Source organism: Barbus barbus, assembly GCF_936440315.1.
Source record: "Barbus barbus genome assembly, chromosome: 15".
NCBI lineage: Eukaryota > Metazoa > Chordata > Actinopteri > Cypriniformes > Cyprinidae > Barbus > Barbus barbus.
Window position 1 is genome coordinate 1631794 of NC_136743.1, and position 20342 is coordinate 1652135.

Sequence of the window (20342 nt, forward strand, 5' to 3'; positions counted from 1 at the left end):
GCAGCAGGTCCGGCGAGCCGCAGTCGACGCCTTCCTAAACCCACAGGTATTTTCTATATTAATAATTATAATATCATATAAAAACAGTATTCATGTAATAATATTGTTTAATCTAAACTTGCTTGAAAGATATTGCAACAGAGGTAGAAATGCATTTCGGTGTGATCACAAATCGATCCGTAGCCTATTAATATTTTTATTATTAGCTTTTTTATTTTGAGTACAGCTGCACTCAATTTTGTTTAATTTTTATTTCTCTTAATATAAGCGTAATATTTTGGATCTCTAAAATTCTCTCAATTACTTAATTATAGGCCTTCAGTAATTTATCATGCTGTAAAAAATTGCAGTTTATTTTAAGGCGTTATTTCTGCCTGATCTCGCTTTAGAATTATGTAACATTAGGTTAATTCAAATTAAATGATATTTAATATATGCTTTGATTTAGATGTAACTAAACGAAACACATTTTTAGCTTGCATGAAAAACATTTTACAATAACACTATCAATCATATTAAATATACAACATGAATTTTGCCTCGTTTTTGAAAGATGCAGCTGCCATATATTATTATTAATTATTCTAATTTTTGCCATCGGTGTTGTGTTTAGGGTGTTTCTAATGTAAACACATCTTTGAGAGAGGCCTGTAGGCCTGCAGAAGTAATGGCCTCACTTTAGAGCTGTCTTAGTCAACGTTACACAAATGAGCTCTGTGTCTTCTCGCTTTAATGTCCCTCTATTGATGAGCGCTTCTATCGGAAATAAATTAGGCTTCTGGAGCCAGCAGTGAATCGGTTGCAGCGCGCGGCGCAGCGGCTCTAGAGCTTCAGTATCGGCTGCTTGAGCACCGGCGTGATGGATGTGCGCGAGCACTCGCCGTTAATTCCCCCCCGTGCACCGGCACTGACTCTAACACGAGTCTATATGAGTGCGGCTTACTTTATGCACGGCAATTATGTGCAAATTATTTGTATTTATAAATGTATACAATGTTAAATGCAAATGCACACTTGACTTTAAATTTGTTTGCCAAAACAGGAAGGTGTCTTTATATACTCGAGTGTGTAAAACTTCACTACTTTTTCATGCATTTAAATGCATTTGCTTTTAAAAAGGCCAGATGTTCTAAAGTTTATTATTTGCTGATGACATATTTGGTATGACCACATTTATTATTACAAACATATGTGCAAATCATGGGCATCAATCTGTAATCTGTTTTAGGCCGGCTGTGGTCAGTTGTTTAGTAATTAACTTACTGTATGATTTTCAGCCTTGTTTTTTTTATTTTGTATGGAAAGCATATTTCGGCTATTTTTTATTTTGCATGTTACAGATTTACTCAATTTATTAATGATCATCAACACCGAGTTTTATTTTCTTTTAATATTTGTTTTTGCGGCTTGACATTGCGTCGACACTGTATTTACTCATTTTATTTAGTATATTTTTAATTTGATATCTTAGGGTTGATTTCGGCTATTAAATAAGTAAAACGTTTTAGTTCTAAAAAAAAAAAGTTATGTTAGACCCGAATTTCCTGCATATTTTTTTCTTTATTTGATGTTTGCGTTGCAAATGTAGTTTGATGAGAACTTAGTCTATTTTTCTATGATTAAAGACAGTTTATCCCGGTCATTGATGATATTGATCAGGCCCGAGCTGGACATCAGCGGGAGACACAACCAGAGAAAGTCAGAGAGCGACTTCCACAGTCTTTCACGATTTTTATTTGTTTCATTTTTACGTGTTTTGTTTTAGGCTGTCTTTCACGTGTTATCTCAACTAAGAAACATGTCTGATATTTTAGTAGCTTGTTAATTTTAGTGATTTAATTATTGTAAGTAATTATATATATATATATATATATATATATATATATATATATATATATATTAATCTAGTACGATTTGGAACATTATTATTAGCCTATTATTATTATTATTATTGAATATATAAATAAAACATAGCAGTGCTAAATTGTTAGTTTCATTGTTATTAATAAATAAATAAAAATCCAATAGGGCATATCAGATGTCGGATAAATTATTATTTAATTTAAAAAAATAAATAAAATTAAGGATTTACATTTTTAAAAAACAGGCTATAAGAAGTTTTTAACACTGAGCAAAAATATTTTGAAAATGTTTTTGAACACGTGCAAATTCTTAAATTAAAGCATTAAGATATTACTGGACGTTATTGTTTATTCAAATGCTGATGTTTATCAGAAGATTTGATTAATGCCTATTTCAGGTTGTGTTGAATTAATTCACATTTCTGTTCAAATAATTAACGTTTTACAATCTTTTTTTTTTTTAAGTTAATATTTCGGACGAAATGTTTTTGGTAAAGTTTTATTTTTTTATGTGGTTGCATTCAACTTTTTCTCCGCGTTCCGCAGATGTGCGTGTTTTCAGATCTTCTGTGTGATGTTGAGGAAAGACAGACGAGCTGCGCCCTTCTGTATCGATGCATCGGAAATCAATAGCCTTTAGGTCAATGGAAATACACAGATTTTGGGTCTTACGCAGCTTTTAACCTCTTGAAACACGAAATAAGACGAAACCTGATCGACACGACCGCGCATCTTCTCTCGGAAACAGAAGATAAAGGACATTTATCACTCTCCTGTAACTCATTAACATTGATGTTTGAGCGCTAATCTAAACAAATGCCATCTCTAATTTAGTTTTTCATGACGAACACTTCAAAATAATCCTTGCATGTAAACATCTGCAAAACAGAGAAAATATATATTATTGCAGAATCAAGGAAAATGAACAGGCCTAATTTCTTTAGATTATGCTGTTTTATTTATTATTAAATATCTGGGCTATAAAAAAATAGGTGGTATGTGCTGCACATACAGAACAGTCTTCTGCTCATGTAAAGTTTACATTTTTCATTAAAAAGCTATTCTTGAACTATTGTAATTAAAATAAATTTGCCATCGAAATATTTCTAGTAGAACTCTCAAAGAGGACTCAATCCAGTAATTACCATTAAAATTAGCAGTTAGTTTTAGAATTAGCAGATCGAATCCGGGAATATTTCATAATAATAATAGGCTAATAATAATAATTATTATTATTATTATTACTGATATTATTAGATATGTAAAATTGCAATATCCCTTATAAACTAGGCCTACTTTTTTGTTTAATTTTTTGTCAAAATATTAGATTTGCATTTAAATTCGTTTTATTTGCTTGCTTGTTTTTACGCGTGTTCCTCCCATTTGAGAATGTGATTTTATTTCATGTCAAGGCCTGCTGAATTAATATAGGCTATTAATAAAATGCAAACTGCTTTTCACTGAATGCGTATCTTGTGCTTAATTTCTGCATGAAACGGCTGATACAAAAAAAAAAAAAAGAAAGGCTTTCGTAATGAAAACAGCATCATGTGGCTTCAGGCCTATAAAGACGATTCTGCATCTGGATAAATTCATAATTCAAACATGACTGTGGCAGCAATCGATGAGACAAATGTCTTCAACTCTCACAGGCGCCGTACCTGCAGGATATATGCATATGACATGCATCAAAATACTTCATTATAAGTGTATGAGCCTAGAAATTATTATTTCGACGCAGTATGCAGAAAGTGTATTGCTGCATTTGAATATATATATATAATAGCCTAAACGCACCATAGCCTAAATCTAACGGATCCAATATAAATAAATAAATAGGCCTATGTATGTATGTGAGTGTGTGTGTGTGTGTGTGTGTGTGTTATTGTCACATGCTGTAATGCATGCATGCAACGTGCTTGTTACATATTTTTGTATATTTTTAGATTTTAGATCATGATGCTCTTCAGTAGTGTGACATTTGGCGAACAGGTGCTGATAAAGAATGCCATCTGATTGATCCGATAGCTTTTCCTCTGCAGATTATGAAATATGTATGGTGATCAATGACTTTTGCCCTGAACGGCACCTAAAGCTGCTCTACAGCAGTCCAAACATGCTCCTTTTATAATTATTACCAGATCAACTCTAACACATGCAGGCATCTTTTTAAAAAATATATATATAAATAAATGAAATAATAAAACATCTCGGGCCTTAAATTCATTGGAGCACCGGTTGCTAAGAAACAGACAGAGAGATGGATTGAGAAGGAATAGTCGATCAATTCTACAGAGAGAGAGAGAGAGAGAAATGCTCCATTTTGCACTTTTCCCTTTTCGTTTCTTTTCTTTCTTTTTTACAAAGCATATATACACACACACACATATGTGCGTGTGTGTGTGTGTGTGTGTGTGTAGGCTCTCTATATATAAATATATAGCCTATATATGCATCTACATTAAACATTAATATTTATGCTTTTATGGGCTGTAAATTTCCATACATGTTTTCATTTAAATAGTCTATACACAGTATCATCCCCAAAAAGAAATATAGAAATATTAATCGGAATCAGAAAGAGCTTTATCCCGAGTATGTTTATACACACACGAGGAGTTTAGGTGCTTCCAGTGCAGAACAAAGTACAGACATATACAGAAATTAAAGCAATGAAGTATAACACAATAATAAAAATGAAGTGTTATTGTCTATTGCTTGTGCAAACTATAGCCTATAGTTTTGTTGGTTCTTCTGTCTATCATGAATCATGAATTTGACCACACAACTACTAGTTTGCATGAAGCAACACAAGAAAAAGCCCACACATGTACACACACACACACACACACACACACATGTTGTGTTATGGCTGTGCAGAGCATATTGAGAATGGATATTGATCCTCTCATGCAGTCAGCTCTGTCTCATCTCTATTCTGCACACAACAATCTGTGCTGGACTCTACAGTAGCGCTGAATGCCAATCTCTCTGTTTTTCTCTTCCTCCAGCAGAGTTTCTATCATTGACAGGGGAGAGTGTGAATTTATTAGGACAAAAATATCTGGAATCTCTATGGAAACACAATGAAATCAGAAGCTCTGGCCCAGTTTCAAAGAGAACAGCATCTTTCTGCACATGCAGGTATATGATGTAATGTACCAGTACAATACTGTATCCCACAATGCAATGCACTCAACATGACCTTGCCTTATTTTGCAACACACAAGATGTTTTCTGAGAATGTGTGAGGCTTCTGATTCTTTAGCCAATAAGTACCCAGCTAATAGAGAATGTTCTGGCATGGTTCTCTCAACGTTATGAACAAACATTCCTCCAATAATGTTAATAAAACATTTGTTCAAAGTTCTCTGGTCTTTAATAATGTTCTCAAAACGGTAGAACATAAATACTATTTATACATCGCTCATGGAACCTTTTTCTTCTAAAACATTTTAGTTTGGTGTTTGTCTTTTAAATGTTACTTGTTTCAGAACATTCAGAGAACATTCAAAAGTAACGTTCCCATAATGTTTGCTAAATGATAAAACAATGTTCCCATAACAAGAAACAGCACTGTAAAAAATAAAAAGTTGAGAGAACCTAAAAGTTCTAGGCAACCAAGGCAAGAAACTAATTTAGGTGACTAACTTTCAACCTTTTTTTTTTTTTTTATGTACCTAAAATAAATTGTATGCAACCAGTTACCTTAAAAAAAAAAATTAGTATAATTTTTTTTCAGTGCATTTTCAACTTTCAGAGAAGTACCGAACCTAATGGGAACGTTAGTACAACGTTCTTCGAACATATTTTTGTTAACTAGAAGAATTTTCTACAATTCAGTGCGGTTATGAGAACGATGATCAATTAAAATAGTAAACACCAGTTTGCGGCATCAAGCTGCATAAGGAGCTGTTTTGGAAGCAAAAGACGCCGGAAGTCTCGTACATTCAAATTACAAATGGCCACTCATGCTTTTACGTTAAAAATAATGTAAATATTTCCAGTGTGATGAATGCACTAAATGAAATGGCAACAGGGATTTAACTCTCCCTTTTCATTATTCAATAACTGAAAAAGGAACAACCCAGTTGAGATTTTTTTAACAGGAACTATCTATAAAAACTTTAACTCTATAATCTTCTTTTTCTCAAGCAGCAGCTCTGAAGTTTGAGCAGGTGAATGTTGAAGTCTGCTGCGTTCGAGGGGTCACTCAATGTCCACTGCAGGCCCGCGGCTGATTTGATCGGCTCGGATCGGTCCAGTCAGTGTGAGGGATGATACGGTGCTCTTATCTCGTGTTGACAGAGCCGTGCATAATCAGAGTCCCTTTACTGCAGGGATTAATTGATCACCTAATATCAGCTGATAAACCATGAATGTGGACCAATGAGAGGCTCTCATCAAACACCACTGGCCAATGGGAGCAGAGAACAGAGGAGAGTGACAGCGGCCGGTGAGTCAATCTGAATAACTTTAGTCAAAGAATGAGTGATGCATCTGTCAAGAGTTCAGCAGCTTCATCATTAGCTTGTAAAATGCTTTCTGTCCAGTTCAGGTGCTTAGATGCAGTTTTGCATGTCACTATAGTAAATCCATGAATTACCGCAGTAAGCCATCTGGCATACTAACATACTATTTCTGCAGTATGTGAATTTTCTTCATGTTGGGAATACATTTAGCACAAAGTTTGCAGTGTATACTGCTCGTGGTACCATATCCCACGATGCAATGCTCTAAACTTTAGCCTCCATATAAAGTGTGACAAACAAACCAAAATAACCCTTTAAAACAGCTGGACACAGCACTGCTTTAAACATGGCTTAATGAGCACATGGTGTTGCATTACTATTTGAAACATTAAATATATTATTTGAAATACATTGTAAATACACTCACGGCCACTTTATTAGGTACACCTGTTCAATTGCTTGGTAACACAAATTGCTAATCAGCCAATCACATGGCAGCAACTAAATGCATCCAGGCATCTAGATGTGGTGAAGACGACTTGCTGAAGTTCAAACCGAGCATCAGAATGGGGAAGAAAGGGGATTTAAGTGACTCTGAACGTGGAATGGTTGTTGGTGCCAGACGGGCTGGTCTGAGTATTTCAAAAACTGCTGATCAACTGGGATTTTCATGCACAACCATCTCTAGGGTTTACAGAGAATGGTCCGAAAAAGAGAAAATATCCAGTGAGCGGCAGTTGTGTGACGAAAATGCCTTGTTGATGTCAGAGGACAGAGGAGAATGGACAGACTGGTTAGAGATGATAGAAAGGCAACAGTAACTCAAATAACCACTCGTTACAACCAAGGAATGCAGAATACCATCTCTGAACGCACAACACCTCAAACCCTGAAGCAGATGAGGCTACAGCAGCAGAAGACCACACCGGGTGCCGCTCCTGTCAGCTAAGAACAGGAAACGGAGGCTACAATTCACACAGGCTCACCAAAATTGGACAATAGAAGATTGGAAAAGCATTGTCTGGTCTGATGAGTCTCGATTTCTGCTGCAACATTCAGATGGTAGGGTCAGAATTTGGCGTAAAGAACATGAAAGCATGGATCCATCCTGCCTTGTCTCAACGGTTCAGGCTGGTGGTGGTGGTGTAATGGTGTGGGGGATATTTTCTTGGCACACTTTGGGCCCCTTAGTACCAATTGAGCATCGTTTAAATACCACGGCCTACCTGAGTATTGTTGCTGACCATGTCCATCCCTTTATGACTACAGTGTACCCATCTTCTGATGGCTACTTCCAGCAGGATAATGCACCATGTCACAAAGCTCAAATCATCTCAGACTGGTTTCTTGAACATGACAATGAGTTCACTTTACTCAAATGGCCTCCACAGTCACCAGATCTCAATCCAATAGAGCACCTTTGGGATGTGGTGGAACGGGAGATTCGCATCATGGATGTGCAGCCGACAAATCTGCAGCAACTGTGTGATGCTATCACGTCAATATGGACCAAAATCTCTGAGGAAGGTTTCCAACACCTTGTTGAATCTATGCCACGAAGAATTAAGGCAGTTCTGAAGGCAAAAGGGGGTCCAACCCGGTACTAGCAAGGTGTACCTAATAAAGTGGCCGGTGAGTGTGTGTGTATATATATATATATATATATATATATGTGTATATATATGTGTGTGTATGTGTATGTGTGTGTATGTATGTGTATATATATATATATATATATATATATATATATATATATATTTAATATTCATTTAATTTAAAAGAAATTCTGAGCAATTAGTAGCTTTTGTTTGTATATTTTTAATTAAAAACAATATTATTTAAAAAAAAAAAGTAAATTGTTTTCTTTGTGTGTTATTTCATACAAATAAACATTCACAATTTTCAGTACAACAGCACCCTTGCTTGTGCAATATTGCTTATTAATTAAGAGAGCACAATATCATAACAATTGTTGCTACAGATTAAATATTGCATAAAATATTTTACAAATACAAATAATTACTTTTCTTTTATATCACAATGACATGAATATGAGTGAATTTGAAAGCATTTTATTTAGTTTTAAGGGGATGCTTAACTCGTGCACCACTTCTTTACTGAACCAAAATGTTTCATACTAAACATGTTCAATTGGGAATAATATTGTAGTTTGTGATTTATTCATAGCTCATGTCCTCAATATCTCTATCCATCCTAATAGACTTTTGTGCAATTCTTTTAACTAACCAAAATCATTTAATCAGCAAGTGACATTATTTATTAGAGGGAAATCAGCACCACAAATATCAGTAATGATCTGATGAATTCTGTGTTTAAAACATTAATTTAGCATATTAAACTGGATGCATACATTTAAAGATGCCCTAGTTTTCATCTGCACCTGGATCTTTTCAAACCTCCAATCATAACCAGAGGAGAAATATGGCAGCCTCATTTTTTCCCTTCCACAGGAATATTGATTTTGTGAGGGAACAAAGGAGGATGGAAAACGCTGGAGATAGAGTGTGAGGAAAGCATGTCATTTATTCTGAGAATGGAAATTCTGCTTCACAATAAGCAAATCACAATGAAAACAGCACAGTGGATGCATCTATATTAAATCTTAAACATCACATTTAATATTAAACGAGCACAGCAACGTTTTGAGACTTCAGATCGCATACCAAGCATGTAAAGAAGAAAGTGCTAGAATAACCCTGTTTGCATGATGGAGTGTGTGTGACGCTGCATGTGTGTGTGTTGTTTAGTTTTACAGTATGTGAGAGTGTTGAGCTTGTGTTTGGGTGATTAGTCTGGTTGGCCAGCGATAGAGAGAGTTGATCAATACTGCATCGATCGGAGCCGCGGAGCGTCAGGGGGATTGAGAGGGAGAGAGAGAGAGAGAGGGGAAGGGGCTGCAGGTTGACTTTTAAAAATCCTTTACTCTGGAGATGACAAATAATCCTTGGAATTGGAGGCAACATGAAAACACTCGGATTTCCAGCTGAATCCAGCCGTAGAGAGACACTGAAGCTGGTTCTCATACGTCAGATGGTTTATAGAGACTTGTGAATGTTTCCACCATGATGCTATGCTCTCAAAACAAAACAAACAAACAAACAAAAAAGGGACAAAAGCTGTCACTGGGGTAGTGTTGCCAAATATGGAAGGCCGAAGGGGCCAAAAGTATTTAAACGGAACCTGTAAAATTTGTCCATTTGTTTGTGTTAACGCAACCACACACACAGCAGGCAATTAAATTACTGGATTTGCAAATGTAACACAATTGTACATTAGTATATGCATATACAAACATCAGACGTCATGTTTATACGTTAAAGATGTTGTAATGGTGCACTGGGATGCACGTCTACAAACATCAGACAATTTGTTCATAAGGGATAATGCTTTGGTTTGTTGTGTGTGATGTCAGTCTTATGTCATGATTTGTCATCCCCTTTTTAGTTGTTTAGTTCAAAGTTCGTTCTCAGGTAGTAAACTCTTAATTTACACCACAACATTAATTAATTTACTCTAGCACAGTATCAGTAAAGCAATGCCGTAGTGAACTAAAGAAAGAATTAATATGTGGGTAAATCTAGATGCTAATGCTTTAAAAAGTATTACACATTTCCAGAATGTGCATGCACTAAGAAACATGTTCATATTCGTTGTTTTTACACAGTTAACCTGTGTGTCTATACGAGTACCAAAAACATGTGGTGAAAACTGATGCCTTAACACACCCAGAATGTGTTTAAAAGAAACACATTCAAAATTGATGCATTAACGTGGACGGTGTGTGTTGACATGGTCAAATTTCACACGTTCGGTTTAAACACTTTTGGCCCTTTCCACCTTCCATAGTCAAAGCCTGTTTGAAAAGTCCCTAAATGTCACTAGATGAAGTCACGCCCAAATTAGCATATCATTCTCCTCATATCAGCCCTTTACATTTGTTTCCTTTTTATACACCCTATTGCTATTTTAATACAGCCAAAATACCAATACAACCACTCTCGTTTGCATTATTTGTCTGATTCTGTTGTCAAGAAACCATGTTATAAACAACAGATAATTTAAATATTGCAAAAACATTAAAAGTTGCAACAACGATGAGAAAATTGCTAAATTGCCAACACAGCAATGAGGCATTTCCCTTTTAAAAAGGACCCTTTTGTACCTTATTTACCCTCAGACGATGCAGATAAGTACCTTAAAGTTGCATATTAGTACCTAAAGTGTATATATTATACACTTTAGCTTTCCTATAGCTTTCCTTTAGCTCAAATGGTAGAGCATGGCGCCAACAACGCCAAGATCATGGGTTCGATTCCCAGGGAAAGCAAGAGCTGATAAAATGTAAAACTGTAACTTGAATGCAATGTAAGTCGCTTTGGATAAAAGCGTCTGCTAAATGCATAAATAAATAAATAAATAAATATTAATGATACATATTTGTACAGTGTAAATGTACCAGCCCAGAGATAGCTTTTGTACCTTTTTTCTGAGAGTGTAGAGTATACTGAGTGGTTGCTAGGGTGTTGCTATGCAGTTGCTATGATGTTCTATGAGTATTATGGTTTTTATATTTTCAGTTTTCATTTTAATTTTAATTAAAGCTCTAGCAATTTTGTAGTTTTGATCATTTAAAAAAAAATGGGTCTATATTTTTCTTTAATTTTAGTTATTTTAAGTTAATTTTATCTTTATTTTTATATAAGTTTTGGTATAATAAGTCTTTTATATTTCAATTTTAAGTAACAAAAAAAAAAAAAACTTTTTAAATGGTTTTAGTTTGTTTTATTTTGGTTAACTATAATGACCCTGGTTTTTGTTCTGACTGTTTATCCCTTTCCCAAATACTATTATAATTTTTATTAATATTTTAAATTCATTTATACGTTTTCCATTTTGATTTTAGGTAAAGTTAGTACATTTTATTTATTTGTTTATTTTATTTAGGTTTACTTATTTTAGTACATCAAGTTAAACTAAATGAGTATGAGAAATGTTGCCTTGACAACTACCTGGAATATTTTTAAATTATTTCAGTTAACATTTATCTGCTTTGGTTAACTATATAATAGGCCTGGTTTCTTGGATATTCTGGGTGGTTTCTAGGATTTTGCTATGTGGTTGCTAGGGCATTGCGGATGTGGATTCTTACTTCTTGGCCTAAGTCAAAAGCTGAAGTCTAAGAATAAGCTTTAGTTTTATTTGTAATTCTCACCCTAAAATGTTGCTTTTGTTTCAGGGGCCAAACTCCAGAATACTGTTCAACTCATTGTTTTGAATGCAACACATGCTTTTTTCCTCATAAAGATGGTCAGATTTCCTGCATTTGTTGCTTGCAGGCAGTTTTTGCACTGAAATCTAAAGTGCATTAGAAATCTTCATTGTGTTTCGTCACGGCCTGCGGCGCCAATGCAATGTGTGCAATCAGGCTCTATAAAACACGCCACGGATGAGAGTTGAGAAACTGATTGGAGAGCCCTTACAGAAGTGTGTGTGTGTGTGTGTGTGTGTGTGTTTGCAGCCCCTGAACACTGCAAAAGGCATTGTTATTAGTATTGATCCATATCCTTGACTTCGGTGGTAAAAATGTGCTCTATTATTAGGCCCGTGTGCTTTGTTTTCACTATTTGAGAGCTGTCTTTCCAGGATGAGATGTGTGAAAGCCCTCTAAATCTTGCCTTTAAAGGTCAGGTTACCATAAGATGGACCTCGAGTCAAATGGAAATTGCATATTATTACTGATCTCTCTGAATATTGTGAAAGCATAGGGAACTGCTCTAAAGCTAGTGTTTTACATGTTTGACTAATTTTAGTATAATTCAGACATTATTCTAGTTTTTATTTAATATTTTATATTACTTTTTATTTTTGTATTTTCAATTTTATTTTTAGTTAAACTTTAAGCAATTATTATTTTTAATTTTTTACTACTGTTATTTTTTATAAATAATTTGAATAAGTTTTTATATTTATGCTTCACATTAAAGTTAAAGTTTTAGTAAATGTGTTTTGTAATTGCTATTAATTAGTTTTTTTTAAATGTCTATGGTTTTTATATTTTTTTTATTGCAGTATTAGTTTTAGTACATTCGGTTAAACTAAGTGAAAATGAGAAATGTTTCTTGTCAACTAGCTGTAAAATATAAGTTTGTTTTATATATTCTATGTTTATTTCAGTTAACATTTATTTCAATTAATATTTTATTTCAAGTAATATATTTTTTATAGTTTTAGTTTAGTTAACTGTAATAACCCTGGTTTACTTACATAAAGTTTACTGGCTCCTTAGTACTATTTACTGCTTAGTACTATTTATATATTTTTCAAACAATTTATGCATATAAAACATGAGTTTATGCATTTTTTAAAGGAGGAATTCAGTGTATCTTTTTTTATGTCAGGTCAAATTTTACTGAGCACATTTTTTGTGCACTGCGTTGCCATATGTCAGAGGTCAAAGGTCAGCGGAGGTGACCTCCTATGTGCTATTGCTCTGATCACCATAGTCAGATCTATAAAGGCACTTGAGTGACCAGAAACATTTACTGAGATGCAAAACAATAATGCATGTTTGCAAATGATTTAGCATCTGCAGCAGTTTTTATGGTTGCATGAATATATACAGAAGATGTTATTAGTCTATATAGGAGTCTTACCCATATTTAATGCAGTGAGGGAGTCTGTTTGTCTGGTTTTTCCTGTCCTGCTTTTCTCTTCCACAAACAAACATTAAAGCATTAAAAAAGATAGACTCAATAAAAATCTAAAGAGACCCTTCACTAAATCAATGGCTGAACCGGTTCACTTTCACCCTCCTTCAGAAAGGTTCAGGGGTCCAGAGAAGGTCAAAGGTCAACCGTTTGTGTTAAATTCTCCAGGAGAGATGTTACGTAACGCGCCACCGTTTATGATGTGTCACGTGGCGGAAACGTTTCATTGGCATTCAAAGGAAGAAGCTCAGAGGTCAAGAGAGTTCAGGTGCCGTTTACCGCCTTTGAAATAGCAGGTGCTTATCAATAACTCTCACGTGCTTCATGTCTACTGCTTAAAAACATGAGTTTCACAGAAAAATCAGCCTGATTCCACCAGATATACAGAGAACTCAAAGCAGCTGACTGGAAAACTGGCCACTTACAAACAGAGAGTCTCTTCTGCTCACCAAGGCTGCATTTATTTGATCAAAAATGCATTACAAATAGTGAAATATTATTACAATTTAAAATAAGCGTTTTCTGTGTGAATATATGTTAAAATGTAATTTATTTCTGTGATCTGCAGCTGTATTTTCAGCATCATTACTCCAGTCTTCAGTGTCACATGATCTTCAGAAATCATAATAACATACTGATTTACTGCTCAACAAACATTTCTGATTAAATTGTAATAATATTTCACTGTTTTTCATCAAATTAATGCAGCCTTGCTGAGCAGAAGAGAAAAATCTTAATCAAAAAGAAAAGTTAAGGATGTTGGAGCTCATGGCAGGTCTGTTTTATAGGATAAAAATATTACAAATATCATGGGGAAAAAAGTGAATGGGATTGTAACTTTCATAACCTGATGTTTCTCATTACAGATCTTTGATGTAAAACTCGGCAGCTTTATTGGCAATAGATGCTTTACTGTTGTTCAGTTTAATCAGACTGTGAATCGTCCCCTGACAGCTTTACATTTTAATTTGATCTGCAGGAGATTCTTTATTTCTCACTGACTGTAATCTCTGGAGTGTCTCTCCTTTCTTTGCCCTTGTTCTCTTGCAGCGACCCCAGGACTCTATCCTGATCGTGCCGCTGCTTTTAAATTAATATATTGATATTGACAAGCCATCTGCTGCAGGGCATAAATTATTGGGAGGAAGAAGGCTTTGATCACGTGTCTTTTAGCATCCATGATGACATATACACCCCCTCTGGGATGAACAACGCCGCTGGTGCCATTTTGAAACGTATTCAGCAGCAGAAGCTTCAACAATCTACATTTACATTCATGCATTTGGCAGATGCTTTTATGCAAAGCGACTTGCATGCATGCATTTGATCAGATCATGCACTGGATAGGAATCTAATCTTTTTCACAAGTAACACTGTGATGGTAAATTTCAAACTTTTTTTTTTTTTTATTATTATAATTGAAGTTTAATGGAGTGAGTTTAACATTAAAATAATATTTCAGGCTTTATATCATAATTCCATGTTTATTAATTCAAATATGTGTTAACTGCTGTTTCTTTGTAATTATTTTGAAAATTTGTAGTTTCTGAATAAAAATGTTTGAAATCCTACACCGATGTTTTTCAGTGATTGAAAACCTTTCCAGCTCACATTTCACTTAAAAATCAAAAGAAACCATACTATACTAGACTAGACTATACTATATAGGACTATACTGTACTATACTGCACTGCACTATACTATACTACACTATACTATACTATACTATAGAACTATATTATACTATAGGAACAAAATAAATTTATGCCTAAATAAAAAAACATAATTCTTGTAATTCTTGTTATTGTAATCTAAAAAAAGGGGGGGGGGGGGACAATAGTATATTATTTAAATTGTGAAGTATTTATAAGTAATGGTGCTTAAGTACGAATGTTTGTTTAACTGTTTTTAATTTATGCTGATTTAATTAAAAAAACACTATTAAATGCTATATTCACTGTACAAAAAATACTGTACAGTACCTCGCTAATGAGACTAAATCATTATTAATAATAAGAATGGTTTTGACATCTAAAAATCTGTATTTATATACATTCACTATTTTTAAATGTCAAGCCTTAAGAAAGCAGTAGTGTGTTTGCTGAGTTCCCTGTGATTTACATGCCCAGCAGATTGGTCAATATTCTAATCATCGTGATGAAGGTTGTGCTGGTTAAAAGGACGGCCAATCAGTGTGAGTATTGTCCAGCCCTCCGGCCACTGCTGACCCTGCGACCCCCTGAGTGACCCTCAGGTCAAAGGTCAGCTCCTGAGGTCAACCATCTCCGGCCACTGCACTGGACAGAGTCGTCTCCATGGATACACAGGCACCTGAGAGACTGTGGGTGTCATGGAAACGACCCCTGGAGATCCGGTTGGTGTTTCCTGAGAAGACCTTCGACTCCCTCTGCTGGATCTGAACAAACAGACCCTGCAGCTCACAAAGAACAAAAGCTGCTGGGGGATTTTGCTTGTGCTGCAATAAAATGTTCATTATAACCTCAATCTGGTGTCAGTCTGCATGTAAAATTAGTCTAGACGTATACAGCAAGCTGGAAGCATTTCAAACGGTGCTGTACCCTTCACATTTTTATTTTTTAAAACAGAATTTCGGAAATATTCCATATAGTGTATAATAGTGTGTTTCCACACTGGCCTATTGATCTTTTATGCCATTTCTTTTCATTTGAGATTAGAAATCTTTCATTCTCAATGCAAGAAGAACAATTAAGCAAACGGCTGTCTTTGTCTTCAGAGTTTTCTGCTCATATGTGCTGAGATCTGCAGTGTTTACATTCATCATTCATCATTCATGGTCAATTATGGCCCTCTGGTGATGTAGCAGTATGCAACACTTCATGCTCTAATCTCCTGCTCATACACAATGATAATCACAGTTGTAACACATATATTATATTATTTTATACATTTGGAGTAATTAAGATTTTTTAAATGTTTTTGAAAGAGACTCTTCTCCTCGCCAAGGCTGCATATATTTAATCAAAAATACAGTAAAAACAATTATAAAATATTATTACAATTTCAAATAGCTGTTTTCTATGTGAATATCTAAAATGTAATTTATTTCTGTGATCTGCAGCTGTATTTTCAGCATCATTACTCCAGTCTTCAGTGTCACATGATCTTCAGAAATCATAATAATATACTGATTTACTGCTCAAGAAACGTTGAACACAGTTGTGCTGCTGAATATTTCTGTGGAACCCATTTATTTGAACCTGTGCTCAGGTAACAAACACCTGGTCATGTGACTCTTTGATTGATGATGTATGATTGCTCCTGTGGGCCTCAGGAGTCTTGTCATTGTTTTCAGGCGTTTTTGTGAATTTTGCGCTAAACATTTTATATTTTTTGCTGATTCTGCGTGATTATGTCCACGGATGTTTTGGAAGCCACAGTAAGTGCATTCAATTTCATATATATTTAAGAGATTCTGTTTTACCTCTGTTTATGTCACAAGTGTTATTGGACTGTCGCGTGCACTTTACGTTTGATTTTTTTTTCCTTATGCTTCTTAATGAAACTCTAACTTTAATGAAGCTCATCACGTTGGAAGATCGAGGTTTGAGCAAATTAGTTTTGTGTTTCTTGCTTAAATTCTGCAAATGAATGTGATGCAATATTTTATGTAGATGAAAAAAGTCTTTCTCAGTTTCTCTGGATTGGTCAAAGTAGCCTATGACAGGAAACAAGTTTATAACACGTTTTTGGCTTGTAAATTAGATGTGATCTTCATATAATTTGATGAAGTTTATAAGTTTGAAGTTCTACAGAAGACAAGAGTGTCATTATCTAGCTTGAGTCGACTCATTTCAGTTCAATAAAAGTGTCAGAGTCTATGAATGGATAACAAAACACTTGTCCATTTACACCTTCATTTAATTGAACTCAGAACAAATACAAATGTGGCTTTTTCCACCTGCTGTTAATGCAGTCAAGAGCGATCAGATCATGATTCCATCATTTAAGTCTTTAATGCCAAGTGTAGTCTGGATTTGATCTGCAATAATGCACAGAATGCACTTGAAGGAATTTGAATCTGATCTTTATTCACAATTTACATCATTTTAAGACATTGTTTTCTATTATATGATAGATGAAATAAGACACATGCATTAATATATAGTCCTTAATGTTAGCATATCAGTGAAAATGACAACATTATTAATACTCAGAAACTGTCCGACCCGTACTGCATGTAATTGATAGCAGAATTTAAAATGCATGATTTTCAAAAGACTCATTTACTGCAGTTTTGAATACATTGTCAAACATAAGTATTTTGTATATATTTAGGACCTAATCATTGACAATAATGATAAAAAGCTAATAACAACGAGATAAAAAGATCCTCTTGAAGTTTTAAAAAAACATGTAAAAACTATTTCAATTTTTATCAAAAGCAAAAATTCAGATCTCCAAGTAAAGAAGTGATTAGTTTCATTTAATGATTATTTAAATGGTTTTATAGACTATTGTAGAGTAGAGAGTTCATACTACATAATATACATAGACTTAAATCAAAGAATAAAAAGAATCATTCATTTTTCTTCACTGATTATTCATTATGCTTGTTCAGAAGTATTTGTTCAAACTCTCGATAGCGTCCTGTTTTGTGTGGTTTCTCCATTCATCTGGGATCTCTCCCCGATCCTGATATTTTCTCTCATAGCACTTTTCCAGCTCTTTCTGAAACCTGCAGACAAACCACTTCCAGTACGACAGCTGAGTGAGGTCAGGGGTGATGCTCCATTCAGCATAAACACCTCCTGCTGATTTGTAATCTTTATATGGAATGGATTCTTTAGATTCATGAGTTGGGTAAAGCGTCTTAGTACTTGCCACTAAAGTTGTGCAAAAATCTGCAGTAAGAGTTTGTGTTCCTCTATAATGCCACCCATTCAGTGGAAAGGAACACTGTGATGTTGTGGATCATGGTCGTCTGCTGTGTTGGTGCAGATGGCTTTACAGAACGGACACTGAACCCAACAGCACTGACAGAAGTGTTCAATTAGAATCTCATCAGGCTTGTCCTTATATTCCAGCTTCTGTAGAAAAGATTCTCTACTGAATTCCTTGCTCATGTCAGAAATTATAGAAGGAACATCATCAACATCAACATCATCACGACTCGCTCCTTCAAGGTCCTTTTCAGAGAATATCAGCATATCTGATCAATTTTGAGTGAAAATCTCCAACCACAGATCAGCATCTCCACTCTTTTCATCGACCTCTTCAGATCTCTCTGCACTGCTTCTATGATCTGATTCTCTCTCTGTCTTAAATCATCTTTTATCTTGGGCAACTCTGATGTTAAAGTTATCATTTAAATACAGACTGACATAATCTCTGATGAAACTCTTGAAGTGTTCTTTGGGATTATGAATATAGGTGATGTATGTCTCAAAATCCTCCTTTTCTGCCGGCCTCTTCAGGATGTGTTTCTCCAGATTAGATCTGTTTCCATTCAGTGATTCACAGTTTGATCTAATTTCATCTGCCAAATCCTGAGCAGTTTTTTTGTAGACACTGTGCTGAATGGGTTTGTTACAGATGCTCTCTCCTATAATGGCAGCTGATGTTGCTCCCTGACAGTATTTCTGGACAATTCTGTAATACTCCCTTCTTGTCTTGCAATGTAGCGAACAGGATCGTTGGCTTCCCTGAAAATGTTGTGTTGTTCCATGAATGTGATTTCTACTTTGTTGATTTTGGCAAGTACCAAATCCCTCTTGAAGTGTTTTTTGAACGTATATTTCATTTGATGTTTTTCATCATGTTCTGCTAATTTTGTTGTGACGAAACCATTGAGTTCATGAATGTAAGTTGTATTAGACCATCTTTGCTATGTTATATGAATTGATCTTTTTATGTACTTGCTGAAAAATGTCTGTTGGTTGATTTGGGCATCATAATCTCTAGGATATCCAGTAAATGTGACTTTATTAAGCTGCATGTACTCTGAATAGCTTGACACATGTAAAATATTGCACTTTTTGCTTTTTATCCTGAGGTCTGAAAAACTTGAATTGTCACTAAGGACCTCCTTCATGTCTTTTAAAATGTCACTGTCTTGGACTTGAGGTGTGTCTTTGGCTATCTCACTCACACAATGATTACAAAATAAATCAAACTCTCTTTTCAGGATTTCATCATTAGTTGCATTGTCTTTGAGAGTTAAGGCAAGCTTTGGCCTTCTCAAGGAGAGCCTTTTCTTTTTTTGTCCTCTGAGCGTCAATATTTTTCTTCAGGACTCGCTGCTGAAGCACCACAATCAGTTTCCTCAGCGTTTCCCTAATAAAGTTTTCCTGTATGTGTGAGACTTTTATTTCAAACGATGTTTTCCACTGAATCAGTATACTGGCATTGGGGTCTTTCTCAAAGTATTCTGACATGGATTTCTTCAATTCTGTACTTTTTACATTTAGTTTTCCTTGAAGATCTGTTTCTGCAACCTCATTGATTGCTCCATTTTCTATTTGGTTCTGTAGTTTGTTTTCAATTTCTCTTCGAAGACTCCAGGTCCATGTATTCTGTCTGTAATTTCCTATATGTTACGATCTCCAGGGCATTTTTGAAGCTGAACACAAACCGTTCCTTCAGCAAAGCTTCCCAGAGATTTGTAATGTGACTTTTTATGTCTGTCAGCATCATGCCATTTGATTTTGAGATATGAGAGAGAATAGTTTTCTTAAGGTCTTGAATGTTTTCACAATATGAAGGGTTTGGTGGTGCCATGGGTGGGGTGCCTTCCCAGAGCTGAGCAAAATACACCACATCCTTCTGTACATCAAATGCAATGACGTCACTAAAACATTCTGCATTGCAGTCTTCACCTTCAGCAGCAAGTTTTGTCATCTCATCCAGTTTCTCCTGCAGTCGTCTCCATGTTTTTCTCTCTAGCTGTGACGTCCGAAACGTTCTGATGCACAAACACACAGCTGGGATTCAGTCTGACCTCCTTCATTCTCATGAAGGCCTGAACAGCAATCTGAAGAATGTCCTGCATCTCAGACGGGTTTTCTCAGAGGTGTTCAGCTGGGATCAGGACTTGTCTTTCTGCAGACCAGTCAAGTTCTTCCACACTGACTCAATCAATCATGTCTTTTTGAACCGTGTCTTATACACAGAGGCACTGTCATGTTAGAATAGAAAAGGGTTCTGTCCAAACTGTTTCTATAAAATAAGAAGCACACAATTCCCTAGAATATCATTATATGCTTAAACATTAAGATTTGTACTCATGGAAATTACTAAAG